At 51.5% G+C, this 7,753-nt stretch overlaps 1 non-coding gene across 1 annotated transcript; it reads right to left on the bottom strand.

Annotated features, from left to right (window-relative positions):
* Positions 1-6,348: 6,348 nt before the first annotated feature.
* Positions 6,349-6,420, bottom strand: TRNAI-UAU. Its single transcript has one exon. It is a non-coding gene; the product is annotated as a tRNA-Ile (tRNA).
* Positions 6,421-7,753: the final 1,333 nt, after the last annotated feature.

Here is a 7,753-nt window from a genome sequence, read left to right as displayed (position 1 = left end):
TTGAGAGAACAGCTCTGATGGAACGATGGCTTGGCCAAGGTAATCCAGCAGCTGCAAGTGGAGGAGTGGGGAATCAAACCCGGTTCTCCCAGATTAGAGTCCGCACACTTAACCACCACACCAAACTGGCTCTCAGTTGTACCCAGGGGTCATTTCGTAGAAAAAGAGCTAGGGGAACTCATTAGCATAGCTCATTAGCATATGCCACACCCCCTGACATCACCGGAAGTGTGTCATACGGCCACACACCCCGCCCCCAACGGTCCCGGCTGCCGCCACCGCTGGCCTTGCAGCTCCACTGCCGAGCCCCATGAGGGGCCCGGCGGTGGACCTGCAAGGCCGGTGGGAGTGCAAGGAAGCCCCGCGAAGGCCCTCCCTGGCCCCAGGCAGGCAGGGGTGGGGAGAGACATGGAGGAAGCAACTTACCCTCCCTCTTCTCCTGCCTCCTCCTGGCTGAATGAGGGCCGGAAGCAGGGCAGCCAGAAGCAGGGGGCGGGGCTCCGTCATGTGCCCCGCCCCCGTACCTCACTCGGAGGAACTGCGTTCCCCCCCGAAATGACCTCTGGTTGTACCTCACTGAGATCCCTGTCCTCCCTAGGCCCCAAATCTCCAGGAGTTTCCCAACCAGGACCTGGCAACACTGGCCACCATCCTTTGCATTTCTACACACATCAGGAGATGCCTCCAGACTGTTCAGTAGAGCTTGTATCAGTATGCCCCCCATCCCCATTCATATTGGCCTTCATGTATGGAAAGCTGTTCCATACATGTTCTTATAGCTACAAGCATAGACAATTTCAAGAGGGGATTGGATAAACCTGTAGAGCAGAGGACCATGAATGGCTATTAGCCACAACAAGGTATAGATGGATTCCGGTGGGTAACTGTGCTGGTCTGAAGCAGCGGAACCAGGGCTATTTTGGGGCAGGAACGCACAGGAACGGAGTTCCGGCTGGCTCCTGAGTTGGCCACGCCCAGCAGGAACTCATTAGCATAATAGGCCACGCCCAACAGCAGACACTCATTAGGACTGGCTACATTAGGGGTGTGTGGCCTAACATGCAAAGGAGTTCCTGCTACAAAAAATGCCCTGGGTTTTGACCACAAACAAGGTAAACAGAATAACAAGCAAAAGGTGGGCGTGGCTGGATGGCCACACTTCTGGTAACATGGAGGTGCGGCCTAATGTGCTAATGAGCTGTGCTGTCAGGGGTGTGGCCTAATATGCTAATGAGTCTCTGCTGTTGGGTGTGGCCTCTTATGCTAATGAGTTCCTGCTGGGCTTTTTCTACAAAAAGAGCCCTGAGCGGAACAAAGTTTGAGTCCAGTGGCACCTTTAAGGCCAGCAAGGCTTTATTCAAAGTATAAGCTTTCAGGTGCAAGCATTGTGTCTGATGAAGTGTGCTTGCACACAAAAGCTTATACTTTGAATAAAGCCTTGTTGGCCTTAAAAGTGCCACTAGACTAATAAAGGTATAGATGGAACACTCTGTCTGGGGCAGTGATGCTCTGTAATCTTATTTTTAAAATTTTTTATTCATTTGACTTCTATCCTGCTCTCCCGCCAAAGCGGCTCATGGCAGCTTACATACAATTATAAAACCAACATAGGTACATATAAAAAATAACTCGACTCAATACAACAATCAATACAGTTAAAACCAGTTAAAACTATTTAAGTATGGCGATGTCATATAATAAAGTGCAGGTGCAGCTCAGCCGATATAATGTCATTCCTACTGAAACGCCCGGTGGAAAAGTTCCATTTTCACGGCCCTGTGGAATTGCTGGAGGTCCCGCAGGGCCCTGATCTCGCTGTGGAGCTCATTCCAGATCGTCGGTGCCACCAGGGAAAACACCCTGGTCATATTCGACGCCAACCTGGTGTCCCTAGGCCCGGGGGGTGGGAGGCAGTTTTCTGTACCAGATCTCAGTGCTCTCTGGGGAACAGGCGGGGAAAGGCGGTCCCTCAGGTAGGCAGGCCCCTGACCATAAAGGGCTTTAAAGGTCAAAACCAGCACCTTGAAGCGGATCCGGAATGCTATTGGCAGCCAGTGCAGCGACTTTAGCACAGGCTGGATGTGCTCCCGCATGGGGAGGCCCATAATCAGCCTGGCCGCCGCATTTTGCACTAGCTGCAGCTTCCGGAGTTGCCCCAAGGGCAGCCCCATGTAGAGAGCATTGCAGTAGTCCAACCTCGAGGTGACCATAGCGTGGATCACTGAAGCCTGATCATTGCATTCGAGGAAGGGGACCAACTGCCTAATCAACTGGAGATGGTAAAAGGCTGTCTTGGCAGCGGCTGCTACCTGGGCCTCCATTGTCAGGGAAGCATCCAGGAGCACTCCCAAACTCCTGACCCTCGGCGCTGGCACCAATGGCGCCCCACCGAAGGTTGGTAGAGGTACCCCTAGCCCCGGACCGCTCTGATTCAGGCATAGGACCTCCGTCTTCGTCGGATTCAATTTCAATCGGCTCAGACTAAGCCATCCCGCCACGTCCTGCAACGCCCAGTCCAGATCTTCCGGGGTAGAGCCAGACTGACCACCCAACAACAGATAGAGCTGGATGTCATCTGCATATTGGTGACACCCTAGCCCATGCCTCTGGGCAATCTCGGCAAGGGGGCACATATAGATGTTAAATAGCATCGGGGAGAGTACTGCCCCTTGTGGCACCCCACATATTAGTGGGTGCCTTCAGGACAGCTTCTCCCCAAGCGCCACCCTTTGTCCCTGACCCTGGAGAAAGGAGACAAGCCATTGCAAGGCAAGTCCCTGAACCCCCACGTCGGTGAGGTGATGGGCAAGCAACTGATGATCAACTGTGTCGAACGCCGCCAACAGGTCCAACAACAGCAGCACCGCCGTCCCACCCCGATCCAGATGCCTCCGGAGGTCGTCTGTGAGGGCAACCAGTGCTGTCTCCGTCCCATGACCTGGGCGGAAGCCGGACTGGAAGGGATCCAGCGTGGAAGTGTCATCCAGAAAGCTCTGCAACGGTATCGCCCCCGCCCTCTCTATTAATTTGCCCAAATGGTGCTTGGGGGGCAACAGTGGGAGGGCTTCTGGTGTCCTGGCCCCCGCTCGTGGACCTCCTGATGACACTTGGGTTTTGGCCACTTGGTGACACAGAGTGTTGGACTGGATGGGCCTTTGGCCTGATCTAGAATGGCTTCTCTTATGTTCTTATGTCTGGGACAGTGATGCTCTGTATTCTTTGTGCTTTGGAGGGTAAGAGTGGGGGGCTTCTGGAGATCTTGCCCCCGCTGGTGGACCTCCTGATGACACTTGGGTTTTGGCCACTTGGTGACACAGAGTGTTGGACTGGATGGGCCATTGGCCTGGTTCAATGTGGCTTCTCTTATGTTCTTAAAGCTGCTTTGGCATGTGGATGTCCCTTTCCAGATTGTGAGATTGTCATATACTCTGCATATCTTCCATGGTTTCCTAGCAGTTCGAAAGCAAGAAATTGCAAGTAGATAAATAGGTACCACTTCGGTGGGAAGGTAACAGCGTTCCATGCGCCTTGGTGTTTAGTCATGCCGGCCACATGACCACGGAAACGTCTTCGGACAGCGCTGGCTCTTCGGCTTTGAAACGGAGATGAGCACCGCAACCCTAGAGTCAGACTCGACTGGCTTTCGAGCAAGGGAAGCCTTTACCTTACGAGACATGTAACGTGATTTGATTTAGCATAACTGGGGTGCAATGAAGTGGGTTCAAAAGGCACTTGACTGCGTGCAGAGATGTTGAGAGAACTGGCCAGGAGCGGACAACATTTTCCTGTGTTTGATCCTCTTCCTCTTTGCGTTGGGCTGAAAACGTATATTTGCCATTTAACTCTTTTCCCCATTTAACCCCTTTTGTTAGTCGATGGCAGCAAAATAAACAGGCGTCGTGTGGTTCCTTAAAGACTAACAAAATGTCATCCCCACATTAACTTCCATAGTGGGCTCAAGTCCACCAAAGTTTACCGTGGAAAAAGTTTCCATTTCTCTTTAAGATGCCACTAGACTCCTGTTTATCTTAACCCCATTTTGCCCTCCCTTTCATGTCTCTTAGCAACTCATGGTGTAGCTCCGTTTCATTCTCTTTGGCAGAGAAGGATGAGCAGAGGGTTTAGTCCCCCAGGAAAAAAAAGGAAAGGGAGGGAGATGAATTGAGAGAGAGAGAGCAGAAAGTTCTGCCTGCAGACAGATATGGCTCTCTTCTCCCCCACCGTCCCTGACAGCTGGGCTTGGAGTCTAATCCCCGGTCCTGGGTAATAACCGGTGCCTGTTCTCAGCTCAATAATCTTCAGCATTGATTCCAGTAGCATAGCTCGTCTGGCATCTGTGGGTCAAATTAATTACTGGGGGGGGGGAGGGAAAGGGTTTTACTGCCTCCTTGGCATTTCAGCTCCTGCAGCCTCCACAGGAACAGGAAGAGCGATTTGGTACCTTGACCTTGGATGGGACGTGAGCTGGACCTCCAGGAGCCTGTTGGCCAACAGCCATAATCACTCTTCTCCAGCGGAAGATGGACCTCTCAGCCTGCTTTCTTGCGGGTTGGGGGTCTTGAGGGCCAGTTTGGTGTAGTGTTTAGGAGCTTGCTCTAACCTGGGAGAACCGGGTTTGATTCCCCACTCCTCCACATGCAGCTGCCGGTGTGACCTTGGGTCAATCACAAGTTCTCTCAGAGCTGTTCTCTCATGAGCAGTCCTTGAAAGAGCTCTCTCAGCTCCACCTACCTCACAGGGCATCTGTTGTGGAGAGGGGAAGGGAAAGGAGATTGTAAGCCACTCTGATGACTACTACTTCCTCTTCCTCCTCATTGAATCATAGAGTTGGAAGAGGCCATACAGACCATCTAGTCCAACCCCCTGCCCAATGCAGGACCAGCTGAAAGGATCTCCCACAGATATCCATCCAGCCTCTTCTTGAAAGCTGTCAGTGAAGGGGAGCTCACCACCTCCCTAGGCAGCTGGTGCCACCGTTGAACCACTCTGACTGTGAAAAAGTTTTTCTTAATATCCAGCCGATACCTTTCTGCATGTAATTTAAACCCATTGCTTCGGGTCCTCTCCTCTGCTGCCAACTGGAACAGCTCCTTGTCCTCCTCCAAAGGACAGTCTTTCCTATATTTAAAGAGAGCAATCATGTCCCCCCTCAATCTCCTCTTCTCCAAACTAAACATTCCCAAGGCCCTCAGCCTTTCCTCGTAGGGCTCAGTCTCCAGACCCCTGATCATCCTCGTCGCTCTCTTCTGCACCTGCGTAAGAACATAAGAAGAGGCCTGTTGATTCAGACAAGTGGTCCATCTCATCCAGCATCTTGTCACACAGGGGCCAGCCAGTGACCCTGGAGGACCAACAAGAGGGCAAGGAGGCTGATGCCTTCCCCTGATGTTGACTCCTGGCCTTGAGATTCAGCAGTTTACTGCCTCTGAATATGGAGGTTCTGTTTAGTCACCACGGCTACTGATGGACCTATCCTCTATGAAATTCGGCAGTTATGGTCATACGTGAACCAAGCCTCAGATCTTGTCTCCTCTGTGTCCAGTCCAAGCAGTGTGCTAAGTGGCTTTGTGTGCTAAGTGGCTTCACAGTTGCTAATTTTCATTTTTTTTGGTAGTTCATGGCCTTATTCAGTACCTACGCAGTATGGAACAGTGGTCTCCCCCAGGGTTTCTATTGGGTCATGTCACTGAAGCACCTAGATGTACACTCAGGGGTCATTTCCTGCAGGAGCGCAGAGGAGCGGAGCTCCGGCAGTTAAGAGCCCAGGGGCAGGCACATGCAACAAGCCCCGCCCCCTGCTCCCAGCAGCCCTGGGCCACAAGGAGCAAGAAGCAGCCCTCCTTCTTTCCTTCCCTACTTCTTTCCCTTTCCCTCCTTCTTTCCTTCTCTCCCTCTTTCTTTCCCTCCTTCTTTCCTTCTCTTTCTTTCTTAAAATAAGCCCTAGCAGGATTTCTATGCATTTGTGGTATAAGCCCTAAGTGTGTCTTCTTGAGAAAAAATAAATATAAGACAGTGTCTTATTTTCGGGGAAACACAGTAGCAATCCAAAACAGCCCAGTGGAGCCTGAGTGGTGGGTGTTGCCTTCTGACACTCTTCCAGTGATGTCAGGGGGTGTGGCATATGCAAATAGGTTATGCTAATGAGTTATGCTAATGAGCTCCTGCACCTCTTTTTCTACAAAACGACCCCTGTGTACACTTCCTATGCTGCTTACACCCATGAAGTTGCCTTATACTGAATCAGACCCTTGGTCCATCACGGTCAATATTGTCTACTCAGACTGGCAGCAGCTCTCCAGGGTCTCAGGCAAAGGTCTTTCCCATCATCTCCAGCCGAGTCCTTTTAATTGGAGGTGCCAGGGATTGAACCTGGGACCTTCTGCATATAAAGCAGAGGCTCTTCCACTGAGCCGCGGCCCCTCTCCTGCTGATCCATATAGATAGGCAGCCATTAAGGTTGAGGGGTTTGATGAACACCAAACAGTAAGACTGAAAACAATACCCAAAGCCACAGTGTTTATATGGAAATCACTCACTGACTGGTTTGTTTGCTTGTCATTTAAGCAGTTGGCTGTAGAATGGGATGCAATGCCAACAGGTCCGTGCGTGGGGAGGGGGACTAGAACTTCCGTAAGTCTCTGCATGCATCAAATGCTGCCAATTGTACTGTGCTGTTTGAATGCATGGGGAGAAGCCCACTGGACAGGTTCAAACTGCTCATGAATGGCCGACTTGCCTGACAAAAAACTGAGTCTCTGATAATGATGGGCAAGCCAAAGGTGCTGTGGCTCAGTGGTAGAGCATCTGCTTGGCATGCAGAAGGTCCCAGGTTTGATCCCCAGCATCTCCAGATGAAAGGACCAGGCGGTAAGTGTTATGAAAGACCTCTTCCTGTGACACCAGAGAGCTGCTGCCCGTTTGAGTAGACAAGACGGACCTCGATGGACAGATCATCTGACTCAGTAGAAGGCAGCTTTGTGTATGTGTTTTCGTGTACGCAGAGCAGAAGCTGAACCAGCGGCTGCTAAAGCGCCCCTAATTCTGGCCTTACAGGGCTGTTACAAAGTTTACCAAGATATTATACGTGAAAACGCTTTGATTACTGGGAAAGCATGACACAATCTCCGGGTATGATTATTCTTACTGCAGCAATGTCATGTTTTCTCATGGCTTGTTCACAAATTATGTTTCACACCTAAAAACGAGAACGACGTACTTGCTAAACCCCCAAGGAAAATCTTTCGTTCTCTGCTGCTTTATGCTGTTATTTGCTCCTCGGTAGCCCACCGTGTTGGCTTTTTAAAAGAGATACACTTGAAAGCGGTGGTTCTATCAGCAGATTAGAACTGAAGTGTATCAGATAAAGGAGGTGAAAAGGAAGCCTGTTCCCCCTGTGGTGTTATAGTGGCTAGCTGCTAGGGTCGCCAGGTCCCCCCCCCACTCCCCGGCCCCTGGCTGGGGGCTAGGGTTACCAGTTCTGGGTCGGGCAACTCCTGGAGATTTGGGGATGGAGCCTGGGGAGGACGGGGACCTCAGTGGAGGACAATGCCATAGAAATCTACCAACCAGGGGAAATTGTCTGGAGATGAGCTGCAATTCTGGGAGATCTTTGCTCCCCACCTGGCAGCCCTATTGAGAGCTGGTGTGGCGTGGGTGGGACTAGGCCTGGGGAGGCCAAGTTTCAGACCTGTTCCCCCCACTCCTTGGCTGGCCTTTGGCTAGTGATCTGCTCTGAGTCTAATCTACCTCACAG

The sequence above is a fragment of the Gekko japonicus genome, unplaced genomic scaffold, assembly GCF_001447785.1.
Source record: "Gekko japonicus isolate JY-2015 unplaced genomic scaffold, Gekko_japonicus_V1.1 scaffold1884, whole genome shotgun sequence".
NCBI classification, from domain to species: Eukaryota; Metazoa; Chordata; class Lepidosauria; order Squamata; family Gekkonidae; genus Gekko; species Gekko japonicus.
This window is presented reverse-complemented; position numbering and strand designations above follow the sequence as displayed.